Source organism: Rhodnius prolixus, unplaced genomic scaffold (assembly GCF_049639745.1).
Source record: "Rhodnius prolixus isolate KJV_2025 unplaced genomic scaffold, Rpr scaffold_3, whole genome shotgun sequence".
Taxonomy (NCBI): Eukaryota; Metazoa; Arthropoda; class Insecta; order Hemiptera; family Reduviidae; genus Rhodnius; species Rhodnius prolixus.
The window spans coordinates 34,520,211-34,545,786 of NW_027411603.1; the positions used below are offsets into that span (position 1 = coordinate 34,520,211).

Consider the following 25,576-nt stretch of genomic DNA (forward strand, 5'->3'; position numbering starts at 1 on the left):
CTGACTACTAACTGAATCAGCAGCAAGCTGGCCGATGATTAAGTGGAAGAATGGAAGGTAGGTTTCAAAAAAATTAAATAAAATAAATAAAAAAAAAAAACCAAGGCAGTTTCTGCATACAAAAACTAATGAAATGTCTGACTGCTACTTTAAGTCTGGAATTTAACTGGATAACATTGAAATAATCAACTAAAGCGGCGCCAATTATTCTTTGATTGCATTTCTCCTTGTTCAACTTAAACTTACAATAGTTTTTAAATTAAAAACATGTATTTTATTTGTTACAACTTCACATAAGTTTTCTTAAAAAATTAACTTAGGTATATCCGCCTAGACGCCTTTGCTTCCTCAAGAAATACCAATCCATTTCCCTCTTCATGGGAATCCAGTCTAGCGACGCAACACCTAAATTTCCGTCTGTAAACATCACTCATCATTGGATGGCTTTCTTAAAGGCTAGACTATTGACCTACACTTTGGATTTAATGCCACTTTCTAGTAGTAGTTTTGAGGCTAACTTTTAAGTTTTACTAAGTGCAATGGCAGATGAAGTTGTGAACTTCAGCGCTTACTCGAACCAACACAATAGCCTGTTAGTTTCTTTAGAGGCCAAATTAGTCGACCACCTAGAATGTATTATTTTTACTGACGCATTTCCACCTCTGTCTTCGCAGACTTTCCTGAGCTTTATTGTAAGTATTAAGCAATGATAACTTGGCGTAAATATCCCACAAATCCCCAAGGAAGTCTTCTAAAATCATAATCCAGGTCTTATCCCTGGATATCATCAGACTAACCTTCACTTAAAACCTTTAAATGGCCCTTCTAATCGTAACTCCATCTCTGATCTTGTTAATTATTGGTCTTTCTTACTTAAAATGTATTACTTCCTTTCTGGGTTTACAATCAGGTATCTTCTTGTCCGAATCACTTTATACCAACAATCTCCATTTCTGAAACCTCTTGCCGGTTTCATGTCCTCCATTCATGTCTTTGCTGGACTTCATCGCCTTCATCTATCCTGAGGCTCCCTTATCAGGACCATTTTCTCAATTGCCAGTACCATTTAAGTTTCACCAAACTTTCCTTTTTGATTTCTTTTAAGCTAATTTTCTTCCTTACTTCTTTATTTTGAACATTTCGGTCTTCTGATAAATTTTTTGAAAAATACACTTAGTCCTTCTCAGGAGACCACAAAACAATGAAAATTTAAAATCAAAAGTTCGCACATGGAAAGAAAAATCTAATTAAAAAAAAATACCAAAAATGAAATGCGGTATTTATTTTCGTCCTGTTTTTGCTGTTAAAAATAATTCTGAAGAACTGTTACGTCATTTGTTGTAAATTAGTGAGATAATAAATATTTATTGTTGATATTCAAGATCTAGTACACTCCTGAAATTAGAATCAATATTATTATTACAGTGTAACTACTGCACCATTAGTAGAAGTACTCGTATGTGCTACGACTTATAGTTTAGTGAATAGTTAGTATACGGTGGGAAGGTAACGTTACATTATGTTACAACAATCTACAGTGATTGGTTATTGTACACGTGAGTTATTAGAGTTGTTATACTGAAGTTATTTGTAATGTAATCAGGGACTGTGTGTTGACTATGGGCAACACACTTGGAATAGGCCCCGGCAACCCCCACCTCTCTGTCAACTTGTTACTTACACTGTAGTAACTACTTCTTCCATACAGCGCTACCTGTCTATACTCACACCAACTAAATAACTTCTGTTAGACACCTAGGACATACATTTCTTGTTTAAATTAAAATCCTGGGAATCATTCATGGATTCCAATGTTTTTTTTTTTTTGGTTTATTATTGTCCCTCGTGACAAACTACCAACGTTTCAATGGAAATGGCTTTTAATAGATTTTGCATGGGTGACTGAATTAAAAGTTTCCATTATATGTTGTTAGATACACGCGTTTATGGTAACAGCAAATTACAAAGAACGAAAATCCGAAGAATGGGTTTGGCTGGCATCACCTGAAAACGCTGCTAGACTTATTCGCTTCTAAAATTATTTTAACAACCTCAATTTAACTCAAAGTGATTTCTCAACTCCTACAATCACCTTTACTTCAATTAACTTGTTTACTCCAAAAAGAAACATTGGTATCAGACGCTATTATTATTAGCAAACGGTGCGGCTCTTTTATACCCCTAGACACTGCAGCTATAGATACTCATTGTACCATCCCCTTAAGCTTAAAAAGCCTAGTAGATGTAAAGTCAACCCTTCTTTATGATATATTTATCGTATTGAGTGATAAAGAATGATTTGAAATTCTCTCTGTTTTGGGTTACCTTTGTTGTAGTCGCGTTTATGGCATTTATCGACTTGTACATTTATCTTGATAGTCACTTCTAACTGCTTGGATTGATCAACGTTTTGCTGATATCGGTGTGGAAGTACTAATGAAGAGAAACATCAAGTATATCGTACATTGAAACATGCAGTTACACTACTAATACTTTCAAGCAGAAACCGAAAATTCAGTCTTTATATTCCACCAAATATACATACGAGGTGTAGCTATTAAATAACGAGACTGATGATGCCACAGAAGAACTATGCATGCGCCAAATCCTAACACCGACAGCTGTGCAGCGTAAAGCCTTCTCTTTCGATTGCAGCGTTTCACGTGTTTGTAGAGAAATCTGTCTGACCGGAACCGTCGTTTGTGTATGAGGTGTTAGTTTCGTTTTGCCGAAAACATGATACTACACATGTAGTAGAGCAACGAATTGTCGTGAAAATTTACATCAAAACTTGATAAAACCGCTACTGAAACTTATCTTTTATTAAAAGAAGTTTATGGTGATGAATGTTAATCACGTGCGCAAGTTTTTGAGTGGTTCAAGCGTTTCCAAGATGGCCGAGAAGACGTCGGAGATGATGACCGCTCGGATCGCCCTTCCACGTCCAAAACGGATGAAAATATCGATTATAATTAATCAACATTACTACCGTGAGGTGCTTGCTCAACTCCCTGAAAGAGTAAGGAAAAAACGACCCGATTTGTGGAAGAACAAGTCATGGGTTCTCCATCAAGACAACGTGCCGGCTCACACTGCATTGTCTGTCAAGACTTTTCTAGCCAAGTACAACATCCCAGTTTTAGGCCATCCGCCTTATTCGCCTGACCTGGCCCCATATGTCTTTTATCTGTTCCCTAAAGTCAAATCTGCATTAAAAGGAACACGATTTCAGTCCGTTGATGCTGTGAAAGAAAAAGCGGCACGCGTCATGCAGGAGCTCAGAGAAAAAGACTTCTAGCACTGTTTCGAACAATGGTAAATTCGCATGGAGCGTTGTAGGGATAGGGGAGGGGTGTATATTGAAGGTGATAATAACTAAATATGTTTAAATTTAAAATAAAATATTTTACAGCAATAGTCTCGTTATTTAATAGCCACACCTCGTATACGGCATAAAGCAAATTAGCAACTTCACAATAACAGTTTTCAACAGTTTTGTTGACTGTACACTAAAATATTTGTAACAAAATAAACAAAAAGTAAAGCATTAAGACGCCTATGAGTTCACAAATAATGCGAAACCTTCAACTATCAGAATGGCGACCTTTTGGATCAATAACTGCTTCCTTTACATCTTAATCCCTCAGCTGAACGTGTTCCAGTTATACGACAGAAAAAATAAATGATTTTAAATCACATTTCCTTTATTTTTATTCCAATTCTTTCATATTTTTATCTCAATGTTTTTGTTGACAAAACTAATTGAAATGTTTCTTATTCATTTCTGGGGCAATTAATTTATGTTAATTAATCCCATATAAAGTTAAATTAAGCCTGATATTTTTCCTTTTGTTTGTGCCAACATTAATAACAAATATTAAGAAGGAAAGGATTTAAATAATGTATTTGAATGAACTTAATTATTGGTTATTTTGTACTGTTTTTGTTTTTACTAAGAAAAACTTTTGATTTATTGCCAAACATTTCGTCATGAATTTATGTCTCTCTCAGGGACTGTGCTATGATATAAAGGTGTCCTCTGTAGAGGTTAAATAATCACAAGAGGTAAATACGAGGGTCGTTTGAAAAGTCCGTGCAAAGTCAGAGAGATAGCACCACTGGCGCGTATCGAGGTTTTGTTTAGTTAGTAGCATCTCTTGGAAGAACACACACCAAGTTTCAGCCAGATCGGTCTATTTCTTTGTGTTTGGCATTCGTTTGAATCGAGGAGGAAGTCGAGTGATTTTCAAAAAATGGACGAAAAAGAATTTCGTGTGTTGATTAAACACTACTTTATGAAAGGCAAAACGCCTCAGGAGACTAAAGAGAAGCTTGATAAACATTATGGTGACTCTGCACCTTCGATTAGAACAGTTTATAAGTGGTTTCAAAATTTTCGGAGTGGCCATATGGGCACAAGTGACGCTGAACGTTCTGGACATTTGGACATGACAAAGCTATCAGCAAGATGGGTGCCGCGATTGCTCACGCTTGACCAAAAACGAAATCGTGTGAAGTGTTGCAAGGACGGTTTGCAGCTGTTCCAGAAGAATCCGCAGGACTTTAAGCGTCGTTTCGTCAATGTGGATGAAACATGGATACATCACTACACTCCTGAGACCAAAGAACAATCTAAACAATGGGTTACCAAGGGGGAATCTGCGCCAAAAAAAGGCGAAGACCGTTCCTTCGGCCGGAAAGATTATGGCGACTGTCTTTTGGGATTCGCAAGGAATAATCCTCATCGACTATCTGGAAAAGGGTAAAACTATTACAGGTGCGTATTATTCATCGTTATTGGACCGTTTGAAAACCGAACTGCAAGAAAAACGCCCACGATTGGCCCACAAAAAAGTCCTTTTCCATCACGACAACGCACCAGCTCACACCTCAGCAGTTGTGGTCGCAAAATTAATGGAAATAGGGTTCCAACTCGTTTCACATCCCCCCTATTCTCCAGACTTGGCTCCCTCGGACTACTATTTGTTCCCCAATATGATGAAATGGCTGGCGGGAAAAAGATTTTATTCAAACGAGGAGGTGATTGCAGAAACGAATGGCTATTTTTCAGACTTGGACAAATCCTATTATTCGGAAGGGATCAACAAACTAGAGCAGCGCTGGACGAAGTGTATAAGCCTAAAAGGAGACTATGTTGAAAAATAAAAAAGGTTTACCCTAAAAAATTAAGTAGTTTTTATTTTTGCACGGACTTTTCAAACGACCCTCGTATAAGTGGAAGTAGAGGTACTATTTGTGGAGACCAGAAAATCTTTCGTTATTCTTTGAAACTTACAAAATCGTGCTGCAAAAATATAATCACAATATTTTTTCCTCGCTGAAATTAAAAGTGGGAAAGTCTTAATCATAAAAACACAAGAAAAAACAATTCTTTAAAAAAAATAATGCCATATTTTGCAAGGTTCTGGTAACATATATCTTGCCAGGGTGTTGGTCTAGTGATCAAGAGCGTGGTTTTGTAAGTGTGAGGTGCCCAGTTCGAATCCCACGTATGACTACATTTTATTTAAAAAAGTGTTATGATGTATTAAGTATTGTGAATGACTGCACCCGCGGGATTCGAACTAGGGATCTCCCACTTACAAAACCACGCTCATGACCACTAAACCAACACTCACTCCTCCCTGGCAAGATATTCTTACCCTAATCATAGGTCAAGAAGTCTTGCACACTGGGTGCATTAAAAATGATGTGATGGTTGCTTTTATTTGATAAAAGAAATTTATCCTGATTCTCCCATAACCATTACATTACACTACATTTTTTTAAAATCTTTAATTATTATTATTTTTGTTCTTTGTGTCACTAATAACATTTTTTGCGGTCAGAAGATCTCCCAAAACGTGTATTTCTGGTGGAAAATTGATATCGAAAACCGTTCACGAATAGATAAAATTGTAACTTGGATCTTAAATATCTCGACAAATATTAGGGATATCGAAACGGAGGACAACGTCATTTTTCATAATTTTTTATGTAGTTTTCATAATCATTGTCAAAACCAGTGGTCCTTATGCAACCTCAATCAGCTTTTTGCCCGTAACTCCGCCAAAAATGAAGATACAGCATCGGGGTTAGAAAATTTGAAAACTAGACCAAAAAAAACAAACATATAGTTTACTTCATGAGTTTTTTCGAAATTCCGCTTTCCTAAAAAGTTTTTAGCGATTGGTGCGTTTTAAATGGATCACCCTGTACGAGTATAACTAACACCTCACGGGCAGAGAGGTAACTAGCAAATTTCTTCAGTATAAATATCTATTATTAACGATTAAATAAAAATTTAAAGTGTAGACCGAGAATCGAACCTAGCAACTACAACCCCAATACTGCACGAAATAACTTTGGGGGCCTCGCCTTTAACCACTCGGCTACGGTGGCAACATTGTGAAAGTAGCACTTTTACTGTACTAAGTTTTTATTTATTACTTTTTTGCTTTTTATTTTATTTTATTATTTGTTTTTCTACTATAAATGTCCAATTCTTTGTATTGGACTCAATTCTCAAGCAAACAAAATTTATGAAAGTTATTAAGTATAATGGAAATTAAGCAACGGAGCTGTAGATTTTTAAATAAATATCTTCCTGATTTCTGGACTTTAAGCATCACTAGGTTCAAAATACATCACAAAAACCTTTGAAATTATTACTCTTAATTGCACTCATTCATAATTTATTAAATTATGATTATTGTTGAAAAATGCGTAGACAAGGGAGTAATAAATTCTCATATAAAATATTTTAGAACAGATGACAAGTGTTAATTTAGAATAGGATAGATAATAATAGCAATATTAGACCACACAATCTAACCTGATTTCTTTAGGCACAAATCATATACGATATAGGTACCTCCAAAAAGGAGTCCTTAATATGAACACAGTAGGGTGCCGACTTCATCTTCTAGTTCTTCTTTTATCACAACAGTGCATTAACAATCCATAGCCGCTTCAAAATTTTGTACAATGTATCATTCTAGTTTATATATTTTAAGAAGTTGGTTAATGTTTCAGTTAGTTCTGCCCTATTAGGCGTATCAGATCCTTCTCATCCATGTTTACATCTCAGAAATGTTCACTTGCTACAATTCAACCATAATACTTCTTTTATATCTAGCATTTGGTTGCTTTTCCTTGTCCTTTGCAGCTTGCTCTGTTCAAATAGATTAGTGGTAGATAATTCTGTGAATCAATATTCTAATCTAATTGCACTTTACGAAGCAGCATGCGCACTGAAAAGAAAAATTATTATTACCAATTCTTACGGAGTATACTGTAATTGCAACAGGATCAGTGAAAATAATTGAAAAATATAAAGACCAGGTTTTGGTGTAGATGGCCCTTATTGAGGTCAAAAGATACGAGAGACCCCCCAAACTTAGGGGTTTTTTTAAAAAAAAGAAAGCGAAGTATTCGTCACGTGTTTAAACTCAACCACGCTGTTTGCCTGCCCGATAGTCTAGCTGTTTGTAATTGTTATCTAATTATAAATTAAATATTTTTAAGTTATTTGCCTTATTGTTGTCATTAAATTAAACAGTTTCAAGTGTTGTAAACTTCAAAATTCTCATCTCCTCGGTAAAAGTAAAGTAATCGCCTATTTAACGTCCAACTACCAATTAGGTGTGGTGGACGGAGGCGGAAGCTCATACTTTGCTATAAACAATTTTTTCTAACAAATAAAAAGTAGCCATACGCGGGATTCGAACTGCCGATCTCTCACTCACTAAGCCAAGCTCTTGACCACTAGACCAACAGTTCTAATTCTATTTATTTTAAAAAAAAATTAACTCTTCTGTAGTGTCTAAATCGGTATGCCTTGTCCATGAATTTAACCTAAATCTCCGACCTCCCTCTAACTTTCAATCGCTCCTCCAGATCTACAAATCTTTTTTGCCAATCTCACAACTAAAAAATTTCTCTTAAAAGAGTACAAATCATTTCATAAGGACGGTAAAAGAAGTCACTCACAAGGGTTTTAGGGGTAAATAGGTCTAAGATTCTAAATGCGTCTTCAATGAGCTTGAAATTGAACTTAGTAACCATTAACATGTCGCACTATGGGGGTAAATGACGACTTAAAAAAAAGACATAACCATAATAAAAGGTTGGAAACCCAGATGGTAGCTACAGGAACTCAGACTTAACTTTGCTGCAGATATCTTAAGGCGGAAGAAAAGCACTTCTAGAGTCGTAATCTTGATACTCAGCTAGACGGCTATCAGGCTAAGTAACGGTTTTATGACCAGTGAGGAACTATTGGACATTCGATGTACCAAACCAAGGTTTTTCCTTCTTTGTAGGCCATTGGTTAAGGAAACCAAGATAAGTAGACGATATATCGCCTAGCCTGTGAGGTTTCCAGACATTCTTTGCGGCAGACAAAACGGATTATAGGAGCATCCCCCAAAGTGTGGGTATACTGTAAGTCGCAGGACTGGTAGGTAGAAACCTTAGGGCAAAAGGAGGTGAAAAAGTTTAATATTAGCTATTCGGTACTAGTACGGGTAGTACGGATCACTGGTTTTTCCAGGAAAAAGAGGAAACTGCAAGTACTCCGTTTAAGAGATGCGTCTATTGACTCTAAAATATCAGCACTTGGATAAGGAATTGCAACACGCATTCCAACTTTAACTAGAAGCCCCACTCCAGACTCCTAAATCTAATAAAACAGAAGGTCTAGGAGAGAGAGCTCAAGGATTGTGGATCCTCAATAGACTTTTTGTAATGGCAACGACTGACTGCCATAAGAAATCAACCTTTTATACGGTTAACTGGAGAAACAGTAATAGTGGAGAAAGAAGATATGGCGTCAGAGATTGGCCTGGAGATATAGAATAACGTCTGGAAAGCTGTTTGTAAACAGCCACTGACTCAAACAAGTAGGTACTTTGATGTTTTCAATTTAGTAGCCCAATTCGGTGTTGTTAGTTCAAAATAAAGTAGACGCTGCTTGGATTACTAAATCACCTGTCCAAACTAGCCGTCATACTTCTCTCCTTGTAATAATATATTAGTACTGTTGAACACGGGACAATCGATACTTATCAAAATGAGTAAATAGACAAACGACCTAAAACAAAAAAAAAATCGATATGTAACCTTCAGACTGATATACTTGTTTGCTCTAGGGTTAAAGATGTCGAACATATTTTAGAATCAAATTATAAGTAAGTAGAAATTATTTTTAGAAATTGAGAAACAACTAGGAGTGTAGTAAATACTTGGCTGTTATTGCATGTGATTGTTTTGATGACTCGACACTCTACAGATGCTGAATTTATATATATTTTAACCATTGCTATAAGCTATAAGTGTTTCTTACTAAATTACTTTCAGTATCAATTATTTATTAAATCTCTATATGTGATTTTATAATTTCAATTTCTTATATAAGTTTTCAGTATATATAAAATAAAGTAAGGATGGAATTAATTTCTAGCTCATAAAATAATGTAATTGATGGTTATAAGAACTGTTTGCTACCCAAGTTAAATTAATGTAGTAGCATTAGTTTCCTTAAAATAACGTTAGTTAGGAATGTTATAAAGCAATAGAAGTAAAGAAGCAGTTAAATAAATGAGAAGAAATATGAATAAATAAGTTATAATGTTAGTGGGTACTTAAGATTTCTGGATTAAAAAATCAATTTTAAACCAAATTACAATTTAAAAAAAAATAGCAAACCTTGCTAATCTTTGGGCTACCGAAGGTTAATGGTTATTGAGTGGGTAAATTAAAATACAATTTCTTATTTGAAATTTTGTAACTGAAAGGCCAATTTCAACGTTACCAGGATTAACATTTGCATTTTTTTTTTTTCAATATTTGCTACTCTCAGTCTACAAAAAGGATAAAATGCAATCAGTGAATATGATAGAAGACTTCATGACTGGATCAGCTGGAGGAGAGAAGCTGCCCACGGGCAACAATTTCTTGTTTCTTAAACTACTGGAGATGGCCACGAGGCCAACAGCGTTTCAATTGGCATAGAGGATGATCTAGAAACGATCTTAAGGTAAGCTCTTGAATAAGAGGATTTGTGCAGAAAAGAATAAATTCAAAGAATTTTCTATATTTAGATTTAGAGTCGTCAGTTACTTATGAGATTTTTTGGTCGTTGTGGAAAGTAGAGTTTGAGACATAAAATGGAGCATTTGTAATCTTACAAAGTATTTTTGATTGAAAAGACTGGTTTTTTTTTTGGTGAATTTGAAAGTTTGGTTGAATCCCACAGTTCCAAGTCCAGATCGATTTGAGTTACGCTGTTGTACATTAGTCGTTTGTGTTTCAGTGATAACTTTGATTCTTCAGTCAATTAGTCACAACAGTAATTTGTTCTGCGGTTAAGTTCAAGTCTTTTTAGTCAAATGTGTGGGTTCCAATTATTGATTTGTCGATGATTCCAGGTTTTTATCGTGAGCGCTAAATGGCTTGCAGGGTATTTTTAGGTACCGAGAGCTTCTGTTTGGGTATGAAATTTTTTTTTTTTCATTATTTCACACCATTTCTCCAATTTTGACGTGAATACGTCTTTAAATTTGCTATTAAATGGAGGCAATCCAAAGAACCTAATAATAACAAAAACGGGGGATACAGTTTGGCATTATAGTTTCGAATCTATCTTCCACATCCAAAATTAAATTAGACCACTGGATAGCTAAAGGATCAAAGAATTCATTACGATAAGCGAGGACTGTAACGCATCGCGCGCTGTGGAGGGGGAAGCACGATATGTAAAACATTAGTGTAAAATAGTAACAGTGAATATAATAAGGTGTTTGAATAAAAAAAATATATAATGTCGGCTTATACGCGTCGAAAAGCCAAAACCAAATACAGGGATGGTATACGAGGGGGTACCCAAAAATAACCGGAATTGCGTTGCCGCGCATGGAGCTTATGTAGTACGCATTTCTGCCGCTAGACGTGTATAGCGCAATTCCTTGCCAGTTCAGTCCTGCCTGTGTTGTCTGCCTGGCTCGTTCTGTTCATCTGCAGTGATTGTTTTTACCAGCGCTGTTTTGTTCTTTTTTCGATTTTTTTTGATGGCAAGTTTAAGTGAACAACGTGCAGCTCTGAAATTTTGTTTTCTACTCGGCAAAAATGCTGCTGAAAGTGTTTTAATGTTGAAAACAGCTTACAAAGATGACGCTATGGGAAAAACTCAAGTATACGAGTGGTTTACTCGGTTTAAAAATGGCGACATGTCGATTGATGACAAACCTCGTTCTGGACGTCCATCAACTGCCCGAATCGACGAAAATGTTGAAAAAATTCGAGAGCTGGTATTCACAGACCGTCGACAGACAATTGATCAACTGTTAGAGAGTAGTGGGTTATCTTGGAGCTCGGTTCAGCGAATTTTAACGGAAGATTTGGGGATGAAAAGGGTTGCTGCCAAGTTTGTTCCTCGAGTTCTGACTGACAATCAAAAAGAACATCGAGTTGAAACATGTGCTTTGAAACAACAGCTTGAAACTGATCCAGACTTTCTGTCAAAGGTCATTACTGGTGATGAGTCATGGTGCTATGGTTATGACCCAGAAACAAAGCTACAGTCGAGCCAATGGAAGACGTCATCTTCACCCCGACCAAAAAAATGTCGTCAAGTCAAGTCAAACATCAAAACAATGCTGATTTGCTTTTTTGATGCCAAAGGCGTAGTCCATTCAGAGTTTGTCCCCCCAGGTCAGACCGTCAATCAAACCTTGTATTTGGAAGTTTTGAAATGATTGCGCAATAGTGTTCGCCAAAAAAGACCCGATTTGTGGCAAACAGGAGACTGGTTCTTCCACCACGACAATGCACCTGCACACACAGCCATCTCTGTTACACAGTTTTTGGCTAAAAATGGCATGGTTCCGCTGCCCCACGCACCTTACTCGCCTGACCTGGCTCCGTGCGACTTTTTCTTATTTCCACGCATGAAAAAGGGCATGAAAGGTCACCGGTTTGACAACATTGAAGAGGTCAAGAAAAAAACGAAGAAGGAGCTGTCAGCCATTTCTAAAGATGACTACAAAAAATGTTTCGAACAGTGGAAGCACCGGTGGGACAAATGTATTAGTTGTAATGGAGAGTATTTTGAAGGGGATAAGGTTGTTCTGTAAAAAATTTGTAAATAAATAGCTTTTAAAAAATAATTCCGGTTTTTTTTGGGTACCCCCTCGTACGGTTTTAAAGGGCTTCTCAAGAAAATTCGAATGGTAATAATAAAACACCATATGACCGAGTAAAGCCGTGTCGGAAACGTAAAAGAATGAATGCGGCCGAGCGGATCAACGACGGTGTCAGTTCATCTGCAGCTGGGGCGGTTGAAATTATGAAAGTGGGATGATGAAATCGCTTCTACATGGACAACGGACTGTATAGGCATAGATTGTGTTCGATCGTCGATTTGTTTCCTTGATTTCATCCTAAATATATAAATACAAATATTTTATATAAAAAATATAACTCGTTACGTAAACGTATTCACATACAACACACGGCCGTGTCTATGACACAGTCACAGTTTTTGTTTTATGGAGTTAATCGAGTTGAGCAGTGATCGGCTGAAATAATCATATCATCTTATTTGGACATTTTTTTTTTTAAAAAAAAATGTTTTTAAATCCACAGACTTATTAAATTTAATTGCCTTTTTAAAATGGCGAAACAAAAATCATAAAAGTATATTTGCTTTAAATTTTCTAAATCTACAATAGAGATATTTTATGTGCACTCCTACGCTTTCCTGTTCATACATTGCTTATAACGGAAGACCATCTCTACAACAAAAATAAAATAAAAAGATCCAACTGCCTATTTTATTCTCCGCTATTTCTGTCAACAAATACAACATTTTCTACAAGAAAACAACAATGGCGTATAAAAAATCTTTTTTATTGTAATAAAAAAATTTACATTCAATGGCATGTTTATTTTATTTATGATGTGCATCACTCTCCCTACCTTCATTCTACTCCCTGTTTCTTCAGTTTTCTCTCCTGTTTCATTCACTAATAATTATCTTTTTTTTAAATTACTGTCGAAGCAGTGAGCTGTAGGTTTTCTCTGGAGTTGCTGCTATTATTTTACAACCAATTGAAAAATAAAAGTAACGCTCCCTCATTAAAAATAATGGACTAAATTATTTATTATTCAATGGCCAAAAATTGTTTTTCATTTAATGGTGTTAATCTTCATTATTTGGGTAATTTATTATAAATGTAAGACGGTTTTCGAAACAGATTTTATTATTCTGTAAAGACTGTAAAGAATAATTAAATTACTAGTTTATATTTCACCGTCTTTAAGCACTGTAACGTAAACACTCTAAAGTGACGCTAAACCTTCCTAGACTATAACCTAACTTCAGGCTGTATGGCGTCGTCAGCACCCTCTGATGGCACTTTTACATAAATATAAAAAGCTATGTGCTTTGTCACTTAAATTTAAGTTATTTCAAAAAATGGAGACTATCAGTTGGTGCAGTGAAAGGCTCATTTACCAAATGTTTGTGTACACAAAAACTACAGAATCTGAGTTTCATACTTATGCATATTTCCCAAATAATCAATAAATTGAGAAGGGCATTTCTATCTACTGAATTAATTATCTACTTACGGTCAGAATCAGACTCATCTTAAATATTCAACCTCCATCTTTAACTTGAAATTCTATTCAATTAGTAAGCTTTTTTTTCGTTAATTCTCCTTGTATCGTATTAACCTCAACTTTTAACTTAGCTTTTCTATACCTAACAAATGTTTACATTCCGGAAGGGTGTGCGAGGAACAGTAAGAATTAAAGAAAATAATTCACTTTGGCAATAAAATCTCATACATTGTTTCAGTTATACAATTTCTTGGTGAAGAGTAATAATTCGTTTAAATAATCAGTTAATTTTTATTACCTAAATTTACTAGTTCCAATGCCGGCCACAAGATGGTACTCAATACAAGTAGCTATGAATACTGCTAATTGCAATGTTTTGACTCTAGGCAGTGGCATAAGCTTTCTATTTGGTTCCATGATTAAGCCTACCCATATTTTCTATGTGAAGATCTCAATTTCGACAATGTTTTCATATTTTATTTTGACACTTCATCAAAGGTTAAAAAACTTTTGAAATTTTTCTTGGCAGACTGCTAAGAGAAAATGAGGTTAGAAATTTAAATTAAATCCGTGAAGGGAGAAAGAAATTCATTGGTGATAATTTCTTAAACTTTAAAAGATTTAGTTGGCAATGGAAAAAAAAATGAAGAAAATATTTGTACTTATTGACAGCCAATGCTACTTGTATAATTGAAAGAAAAAACAGCTAATTTATCTAATAGATCAGTAAAGGCGTGTAGGCAGACTTGTACATTACCTTGGCAAGGACAAGCCACTTTCCAAGCCAGCAGTCTGACTGACTAATGCACCAAAGAATGCATCTAATATTCATTCAATATTATTGACTACTTTCATTTTGTTTTACGTTTAATGAAATATACTTCATTGATTCATTCATTAAGTTGTTTATGCACTTTTTCTTTTTTTTTTTGAATTTTCTCACAGAATGACAAATTTAGGAATTTCACCTTGAAGCAAAATGGCGAAATGAATAATAATTTTATTGTTAAATTTCTTACTGCTAAAAAGAGAATCGTTTTAATTGTAAATATCAGGGTCATAGGGTTCGAAAAAGGGTTTTAGTTTGTTTATTTTATGTGTGTATGCGGTATGTTAGCAAAACTCAAACTGGAAATTCTATATTTATTTTAAAAGCCATCAGGAGATATAAATTTTGACAAAATTTTAAGGACCACTTTGCTTAGAGTTATTTGATGGTAACCAATCAGGACAATTGGGTATTGTAATATCATTCTTTTTATTCCAAAATACCTTTAAAAAACACAAAGTAATGTTGATCAGCATTCTGCTATCTAAAATAAATTCATCGCCACATACGTATCGTTATCACTAGGGAACGGATTCGTATGTATTTACATATATTTTTCTAGGCAATTTACAGTCGTTTTTCAACTAGAAGTATTCATACTGACACTTTTTAAGCCGTTTGAGTCTACTTTTATTTCACATATTTCCACGTATTTGGATGTTATCGCATATTTATACATATTTGATTAAAATAAATAAATATTTCTACATATGTACATATTTTTTCATATTTTTCATTTTGGGCATATTTTCATAATTGGGAGGTGGTTGACAGGAACTGTGAACCACAGACTGTAGGGCTGTGAATCACAGTGGGTACAATGGTTATTGTAATTTACACAGAATGCTGCTAAACAGAAACGGGCACTTGTTAGTTCTTTGAAGTTGTCTGTTCTTTCAGCTCGTTCGTTGAAGTGTCCAATTCATTTCGTTCGGTCACTTAGTGTATTCTTTTTTGGGTGAAATGCCACGAACATCAGCCTCAAACAAACAACTGGTTGCTAAATATCTTCGCGAGTTTCCAGCAGAACTTTTTCGAAGTGATGGAGACATTTTGTACTGCACAGCTTGTGACAAGCGCGTTTCTTGCTCTCAACGTTCTCAAGTCACCCAACATATTGCCACCGGATCGCACATAGAGAATAAAAACAGAAAGAAAGAGAGGACGTCCTATCAAGCCTTCCTTACATCTCCATCATCAAGTAAGTATACTCTGAGTACAGATCTGTGTCGGGCTTTGGTTAGAGCAGATATCCCTTTCCACAAACTTAAAAATCCTCATTTCAAAGGATTCTTAGAGACCTATATTGGGAAAAAAATGCCTGACGAGAGCACTCTGCGGAAAAACTACCTGGAAGATATCTATAAAGATACACTAACCAAAATTCGAGAACATATCAAAGATGGACCGATTTGGGTGTCAATTGATGAAACCACTGACGTTGAGGGCAGGTATATTGCCAATGCAGTTATTGGAAAACTTGACAGTGATGCTGATGTGGATTCAAAGCCATTCCTTTTGAACTGTGAGGTTCTCGAAAAATGCAATCATTCCACCATTTCACGATTCTTCGATGCCTCAATGCATATCCTATGGCCCAGTGGAGTTTTGAATGAAAAAGTTCTTTTGTTTCTCTCTGATGCTGCCCCCAACATGGTCAAGGCTGGGCAATCTATTCAGGTATTTTATCCTTGCATCGAGTAGCAGAAACTGTCCGATCTTTGTTCAGTGACGTAGATGCCTTAATCTCCTCGGTTAAAAAAGTGTTCTTAAAAGCACCAAGTCGCATTAAAATGCTAAAAGATCTCTATCCACCAGAACTAATATTGACAATATGGGGTACTTGGCTGGAAGCAGCTCAGTATTACTATGAAAACTACAATAAAATCAAGAATGTCCTTTCACATCTCGAAGAGAAGCAGTAGCGATAAATACAGCCAAGTCTTTATTCGAGAAACATAATTTATTAAGGTACGACCTTGCATTCATTTCTGACAATTGCGTATTACTTGCACAAGCCATTACCCAACTTGAGTCCCAAAATGTTCGATTGACAGAAAACGTGTCCAACGTTAAAAAAGTCATCGAAAAGGTGGAAGGAATACCTGGGAGTAAGGGAGATCTGATCAGATCAAAACTGGTAGAAGTACTGAGCAAGAACAAAGGGTGGGAGACCATCTGCCAGATTTCTGATATTATCAGTGGAACAGAAGTCACCTCAGAACATCGTGTACCCTTTACAATCAACGAGATAACTTCTTTCAGCAAGGCACCTATAACATCTGTAGATGTTGAACGATCTTTTAGTCGTTACAAGTCCATCTTACGCCCAGATCGTCGTCACTTTACGTTCCAACATTTGAAATTTCATGTGGTTGCAAACAATTTCGAAGAGTGAAGTTTTCAAAATTGAAAATTTAACACATCTTTTTATAAATAGTAAAAATGTTCTTTGTTGTATTAATCATAACTTGTAAAAACAAATTATTTCGTTCCTAATAAATTATTATAAATTGTAAAAATGTTCTTTTCTTGTATAAATAATTATAACTTGCCCCCCCCCCCAAAAATTCTATTTTCATAAAAAAAAGTGTCCATTTTACTTAAATATTCCAGAAAATATTTTAAGAAAATCACATATTTTCCACATAATTGACGAAAATAAATGCATATTTTAATTAAATATTTGGTATTTTTAAATACATAAAAATCCGTTCCTTAGTTATCACTTTAAACATATTGATTGAAAAAAAGCGTAAATATTAATTTTAAAGTCTTATCTAATCCAATCAATTAGTACAAGTGTCTATTTTTTTGTATTTACTAAAATAATAAATAAAGTGCTCTTTAAATTTACTTAAGTATTTCTCCCTCTTAGAATGTTGCTTGCGAGAAATATATAGCTAATCAATAAAACCTTATAATTGTATTCATGTCCAGCAATTTACTGCGAAAAAATCAAGAGTAGAAATAGAGTGTAATTTATCGAGGAAAAATAAGAAAAATTGCCATGTTTGAATTATTTGCGGTAATTGTGGAGTTAGGTGTATACACAGCTTGAGAGAGTCTCACATAAATGATGATCTAGAAGGCAGTGTATACGAAGAGAGTGGATTGTAAGAAAAGCAACAACAAAAAGAGATCAGCTTGTCCAATTAGAGATTGCAAGCACTAGAAAGTGGTTTATGGTCTAACAATGAATAAATCTTTTTGTCTGCCCACGAATGCCTAGTCTTGGGGCCGGGAAATTGCTTATTGTATCTTCTTATTCATTTTATCGTGTCTTGCTTCTTACCATTATATAGATATATTTTTTTTCCTCTCTTTCATGCAAACTGTAGTCTATTCGAAGAAGGCGACACTTTCCAACTTATCCTACATTACGAACAAAATATAATCTAACGTATGCGAGTTAACATTGACAGTTTCATGTAGGTGGGTTAGATCGACTGGAAGAATTATTGTTTAGCAATGTTTATGTAACTAAAAACTAGCCACTAGTTTACTAAGATTAACAAAATCTATACTTTTTCCTACAAACCTACTTTTTTTTTTGGGGGGGGGGGGTTAAACATTGCAGACAGAATGTTGGATCTTGAAGCTTGAATTTTTGAAGTGTGCAACGACATTATGGTGGAATTCATTTTATTCTATTGTTTAGAACACAGAGAGTGCAGGAATATTGCAGTATATGTAGCATAGTATCGTGGAATAACCGTCCAATGTACGTGGCCGGTTTCATATTCACGCATCTTCAGAGGTTTGTTTTTCACGTTTGGGTCATGAATTTACCTTTCTCTCATACAATCCTCATGGCTACCACAGTATCATTTTATTTGAAGACAAAAATATATCTTGAAAAGTAGATACTATTTTATATTTTATATATATTTTATTTCCCTTAACTACGCCTATGCGATGTAGGGCACGTATGTACTTACATTTTTTACGTATTCCTTTCTTAGACGACATCTTTTCTCTTAGTCTAGACCAAACTCTTTTGTTGGATACGGTACGATTTTTTTGCTGTCATGTCCATTTTAAGCCACTTTCGAACACCAACTGCAGCATTATAATTCCATGTATTTTTAATTAAATGGCCATTTTACTTCAGTCAGTTCTCTTTGACTAAATTCACTTAACTTACATTAAGACTGGCTATAATTGTTGAATTTTTTTCACCCTTGACTCTTCTCGATTGATGTCCTATTTTTCTGAGGTACTTCTCCAGCGCCTGTATATCCAACATTTACTTTTTCATTTACAAGTCATTATTTGTCTTTGTAAATTTGGAATCCTGAGTGGATTACAGCAAGGAGTCTGGAGTTAGACTGAAAAAGGTCTATCGTGGTGCCATATTGGGTTTTCAGAAAGTGTGGTGGTAATATGGGACACACATAATAATAATAGTTAATGTTCTCGTTTCTCCATGAATTGTAAAAATAAACCTTAAATATGCCACAAAACTATAATTTACACAATTATCGTACATTAAGGATAAAAATTAGGGTGTAATCAGTTTTCTTAGAGAAATGTCAAGAAATCTTTGAAATGATCTTCTTTAGGCCCTTTATAGTACCCTGTAGACAAAAAAATGTATAAGACACTAGTTTCGTCCTCAGTGCCACTTTTCACACTTGTTCGACAGACGATTAACGAGGTTGTGATATGGGACAACACTGTCCCATAATACCATCATACACCTCGTACAGCATAACCTCATTTTTTTTCCCAATATACATCCATATTTGAAATCCATAATACTGGCAATTAAAACCCTCTACCTCCAACATTTTTAATGTCTAAGAGAAATTATTCCAACTTTTCTCGGTATTAGCCAAAAGTAGAGGAAAATCAACCTTAAGAAAACTTTTTACCATTGACAAAATCAACACGGTCCTCTCTTGGACAAAGCTGCCACTCGGCTGACGGCGCTGCCTTTTGCAGCAGACAAAGCCTACCCCAAAGAGTAGTAAGGCACCAAAAACTAACAGATAGCCACTACTGGTTTCACAAAAACAGGGGTGTCCCAAATTTTCCAACCCCGTCCCATATTACCACCTTCTCCTCTACACTAAAACTAGAGCTCTGTAAACTTTGTAGGTTTTTTTTTTAAAGTGTTCTGTGAAACCTTTCAGCGCGTTAGGTCTGTTTACTGAATATCAATACCATTATTTGTTTATTTTCATAAAATAGAAATTTAAACATTTTCTTTTTTATTTTATTTATTTTTTATTTATTTATTTATTTTTTTTTCCAATGCCAAGTCATGATTGGCGTTCAGCCATTCGACTTCGAGCAGTCCAATATAAAATAGATTGATACTTATAGTTATCAGTCTGCCTAATTGGCAGTTGTTGAATGTCTAAAAGAGCTTGGCACTCATCTAGGTGAGAGCCAGTCATGCTCCCAACGCCACACAACACACAGGTAGGGCTGTTCACGACTCCAATTCGGGCAAGATGAGCCTGCAGGTAATCGTGTCCAGTGGCTAGTCTGAAACAGGCAACTAATTCGTTTCTGGGGAGGTTATGGGGAATTCGTCCTCCCTGATCAAGCAGAACCCTCCACTTTTTCCCTTCTGCCTGCCTTTCAAAACTCTCTATCGCCTCGGAGTTAAATTTATGACGTAGGAGTCTTTTCGTTGTCGCGTAATCCAGGGGAGCTTGCGGTTGATCTTTTAGCGATCCAGTTTTTGCAAGACGGTCTGCTTCTTCGTTACCCTGGATACCACAATGGCTGGGTATCCACTGCAGGCATATCTCCCAACCCAAGGACAAATGTTCTCCTATAAGCATTTGTGCTTCTAAAACATCGTACGACTCACTACTCACAAGGCTGGTTAAAGCCTGAATGGCTGCTTGTGAGTCAACGAACAAAACTGCTTTCTTTACTGCCTCATTTTGGAGCGTTCTTAGTGCTAATAGAACAGCTTTTACTTCTCCGTCAAAATTAGAACAAAAACGTCCCACCGGTTCGGCGATCTGGAAGTCAGAAGTAAAAACATTTTTTGAAAACAATTACAGGAACAAAACTGCTGATACAGAAATAACGTTTTCAGAACTGAATCAATAATTATTATGACTGTTCCATCTGACCAATAAGATTAGGTCTTACTTACTTTTCTTGGACTAAATTATTCTTTGAAATAAAATTCATTATTATTTTTGTAAGTATGAACGAAGTCTTCTCAGGCGATTGAACGAAGCAATAATATGATATTGGAATTCACGATAATAATCTATAGATAAACTAAGATGGTATTTGTAGCCTTCTATCTTTTGCAGAAGTTGTGAAGGGCAACATATAGAAAGGAGAATGTCAGTAGGACGTTCAGTTTGGTTGGCTATTATTGAAACTAAATGGGCAAATTTAAAGAATTTTACTATCTTGTTTGTTTAACATGTATAATATACATATATAAGTGCATAAAAGTTTATTGTAACTATGTTGCAATGTTTGTAAATAAATAAATATCTATTTCGATGACAAAATCTTTTTTCACGTGTTTTTATCTTTCTTTCCTATTCATTATCTTCATTTTTTAATGTAGTTTTAGAAATTATTTATATTTTGGATTAAATAACGATCGTTGAGTATCACTTAGGGATGGTAAAAGAATCTGGAGATCCATGTTAAACTGTGCAGTTCCTGCCAAAAATGGGGTATTTAACTCGGGTGGTATCAAGAGCTGTCCTTACGTACGGTTGTCAAATTTGGGGTGCCCAGTACTCGGAAAGATTAGAGAAAGTACAGAGGGTATACATTAAGAGACTGTATCGTTTGCCAATAAATACACCCAATCATGTACTCTACTTAGAAACAGGTGCAAGCCCATTACATGTTTTCTTAACTTCTCAATATTTTTGAGATTCATTAAAAAGATTTTGAATTTATATGATAATCGTTTAATTAAACAATTGGCCCTGGAAATAATTAGAAAACAAATTTTGTGGTCTAAAGAATTGGCCAATTGGCTTCAAATGTTGGTTTGGTGCTGAAATTAATAAGATTATTAATGCTTTGAATCAGTACTATATTAACTTAAACATTTCTAAAGCTCTTAATAATTCGTACCATAAAATTTATAGTAAGTTGTCTTCTAAAGTAAATTCTACTTACTATACAGGGTGACCAGAGTTATATGCTCCACCCACTTTTTTTTTAAACGACGGGAAATTTCGAAAAAATAAAAAACACGTATTTAATCATTTTTAGTCTAGTTCATTTTCAGTGATTAACCCATTTTTTTAAACCCCTGTATCTCGAGATACAGCAACCAACTTTGTTTTTTCAAATGGAACGTTATATTTTTTTTTGCATATTTTTATAGTATTTGAGCTTCTAAATACTTCTACAGAGAGAAGTTAACTGGTGCAAGGTATCTAACTTTTTTTGAAGGGACATTTTACCAGTTCTGCTTGAAGATGATCATCTACAACGTCGGCTAGATATGTATTTTCAACAAGATGGTTGCCCGGCACATAATGCGTGAGTGGTTCGAGGTTACCTGGACAGAAATTTCCATGAAAAGTGCTTAGGGACTCATTGTCCCATCCAATGGCCACCTCGATCTCTGGACTTAACCCCAATGGACTATTTTTTGTGGAGGATATCTAAAAAATAAAGTGTACAGTGACCTTAATCCAGTGGTGTCAGTCGTTGATCTGAAACGTCGAATAACTCTAGCCTGCCTAGAACTTGACTTCGCCACCATAAGTGCTGCTACAAGCAAAGCGTGGGAGTCCAGAGTTTTGGCTTGCCTATCCGTTGATTGTGCCCAGTTTGAATAGATTCTTTAAGAAAAATAACGTAATTTTGACAATAAACTGAATTTTTTTTTTCCATATTTTAAATTACCATAACTTTTGAAAAACCTAACCAATTTCAAATTTTTTTTTTTGTTTTTTTTAGGAGCACAAATACTATAAAAATATGCAACAAAAAATATAACGTTCCATTTGAAAAAACAAAGTTGAATGCTCTATCTCGAGATACAGGGGTTTAAAAAAATGGGTCAATCACTGAAAATAAACTAGACTAAAATTGATTAAATAAGTGTTTTGTATTTTTTCGAAATTTTCCGCCGTTTAGAAAAAAAAGGGGGTGGAGCATATAACTCTGGTCACCCTGTATATTGGTTTAGATGCCCTACAGCGAGGGTCTAATTATGAAGATTAGAGGAGAGCTACTTGACCTAAACTATAAGCCTTATATTCAAGGAAGAAACTACAAGGTGCAGTATGTGCAATATTGGGCGTCAATGAAGATGTATTTCACTTTCTTGGTCATTGTAGAATATTGGGTTTTATAAGAAAGAAATTCTTTGACAAGGTGACCTTGAAAGAAGGTGGAATGATTCTGCTGTTGAATGGCTCTAATTGGCTGGCATTAATTGCCTATATTAAAGAATCTATGGCATTTAGAATGTTTCTAGTAGCAAATTTCAATTATTAAACATTATTACCAACCCATGTCTTGGATGTAGCTTTGATTGTTATTAATTAGTTATTTCCTTTAGAGCCCGATTCCCATTTCTTAAATTGCAAAGATTTGTATTTATTTATCTATTTTTTGTAGTATAATAAGCTTAGAAAATGTTTTTCCTTTAAAATGTTAGCCACTATTTCCTGACAGACGATTGTAATTCATGTCAGTATTGATGTTTAATTTTTATTTTTTTGTAAATATGATAATAAAGTATATTTTCTATCTATCTATCTATCTGTGCAGTTCAACCAAACCACAAACCTCCAAAGAATCTATACTTTTTCTTATACAATCTGTTGTAGCTATTATAAACTTCAGCAGATTGCTTGTCCGAGAACTGAATTGGATGAACGACTTGGATGGAGATCAGTCAGTTAGCTAAGATTAAAATGCAACAACTCTTCCTCTCCTTGGAGTGCATAATTGGCTATCGGTGCTAAAGTTAGTCAGAACTTTCGCAAGTGAATACATTTAATTTTTAAGCAGAGTCTGACTTTAATTTTTAACAAATAGATTTCACATTTATAATTAAATACTATAAACACGAAACATAACTAATATAATATTTAATTTTTAAGCAGAGTCTGACTTTAATTTTTAACAAATAGATTTCACATTTATAATTAAATACTATAAACACGAAACATAACTAATATAATATTTAATTTTTCACTCTTACCCTCTGAAAGCATATAAAATGTTCGTAATTTTATCTGAATATGGTAAATATATAGAGAGAATATTTCTCTAATTGCCCATTATTGAAGAATGTTGATGGTATACGAAGAGGAATGTAGGTAGCTTGGGCTGGCTTAGTACAGTTACGATACTTTTAGAATCTAAGATGTGCCAGGAACGTGGTAGTTACCATACCATATATGGTTTATCAACGGCACGTGTCCAAGTTTTCTAACTAGTTTTCTAAGAAAATGGTCTGCGATTCGAGCACAAAGCAATTTATGATTTTTCTTTTTTTTAAAAAAAATACAAAATAAATAAAGCAAAAAAGCGTAATAAACCAGCAGTCAGTGCCAACAAAGAGACATTGTTTACGTAAATTGGTTAAAGAGTTTACAGTAAATAATGTTTTGTGCTAGAAATATTGTTAAAGATTGTTTTTCTTTAATATTCATTATGGTTTTTAATTCGTTCATCATGAATTCTTTAACCACCATTTTGTTTCTGGTTTGTCTCTATTTTTAATTCAACTGATTTTCATTAATAGTTTTTTGTATTATGAAATTATTCTAATAATAGAACTTTTTATATTAAATATAAAATTTATAAAAACAAATATTTGTAAATTTGTAGAAATTCACCTGAAGATGTCCCTGTAAACTTTCCATACAAAATAATGATAAAATAAAGAGTAAAAAGTAAAGTTCAGACCAGTTTTTTGCTCAAAATAAGGGATATCAAGTTACTTTAATTATAAAACTACGTTAAAGCAATTTAAAATCTTGCAAGACATTCATTTTGCCACCACAGGGCAGAGACAGGCGAAGGAGTTCATCGCGGGCTATTCGCCAAAGCTGATTGCAGAATTAATCTGTCAAGGATAATTGGCTCAGAAAAAACACATAGGCCTGGCAGATGATAGCCTCTAAAGGTTCTGTCAGGAAGAAGAGGAAACGGCACTTCACGTTGTTGTGTTAGTGTGAGGGGCTTATCTTGGCTAAGGATGTTACTTCTTGGGGAGGAAAAACCAAGGCCTGTGAGCTTTACCTAGAATTAAGTGTCTGATCAAACTGACGGCGAGTTCTAGAGTGGGGGAGCCACAATAGATCCAAAGGGGTCGCAGTGGCGTGGGCCTTAAAGGCCGCCCGAATCTTCGATTTGAATCTTAATCTTAAGACATTCATTAGTATGCAGTTTTATTCGGGCTGTTAATTATAGAAATTTATTTATTTTTTTTATGATTTAAGGCGCGTCAACATCTAAGTTTATTGGCGCTTGGAGCTTTTTTCAGTGCACTGCCGGCCTCCGGACAGTGTTCTCTCGTTACAGACAACACTGTCCATCACCGGACAGTGAGCTGTAAGAAGCTCCTTGGAAGAGAAAATCTAAGGGTCAGCTGCTGGATTCGAACCCGGGACCTCCGCGTGGGAGTCCAGTATGCTAACCTCATAGCTAATCCCTTCCCTTATAGAAATTTATTATTTTTAGTTTCAAATTTTTAGCTTTCTATTAAGCAAATAATGATTTAAAAATCAATAGCAAACTTTTATGGAAATATAGATTTAGAATATATGAAGGAGCTGTAACAGAAGAATTTATTTGAAAGCAAAGTATCCGGTATATTTTTCTTTTTAATTTTTTACACCTTCATGAAATTCTTCATCATCAGAACCATTTAAAAAAAGCTAATCAGAACATTTAGCAGTTCCTGAGATTAGAGGAGCATTTTTAGTAAGTTTTTCAGTTGTGTTGTATTATTATTGTAGGCGCCACGGCAGCCGAGCGGTGAAGAGGCGAGACCTGTAAAGCTAATATGTATTGCGGTACTGGGTTCGATTCCCGGTCTTAGGTCTTGGATTTTATTTAATGGTTAATAAAAGAAATTCACAGTAAAGTATGTCTGCTAGTCACCTCCGTCCATGACACCTAATTTGGTAGTTGGACGTAAAGCCCGTC

The 25,576-nt window shown here is 35.0% G+C and overlaps 2 long non-coding RNA genes across 2 annotated transcripts; one reads left to right on the top strand and one right to left on the bottom strand.

Moving 5' to 3' along the window:
* Nucleotides 1–215: 215 nt before the first annotated feature.
* Nucleotides 216–14,190, bottom strand: LOC141452709 (uncharacterized). The gene is made up of 3 exons (XR_012457550.1): nucleotides 13,633–14,190; nucleotides 6,836–7,253; nucleotides 216–1,395 (listed from the first exon to the last, which is right to left on the bottom strand). It is a non-coding gene; the product is annotated as an uncharacterized lncRNA (long non-coding RNA).
* On the top strand, nucleotides 9,131–21,436 carry LOC141452708 (uncharacterized). Its single transcript, XR_012457549.1, has 3 exons — nucleotides 9,131–9,191; nucleotides 9,863–10,039; nucleotides 20,740–21,436. It is a non-coding gene; the product is annotated as an uncharacterized lncRNA (long non-coding RNA).
* The last annotated feature ends 4,140 nt before the right edge of the window (nucleotides 21,437–25,576 follow it).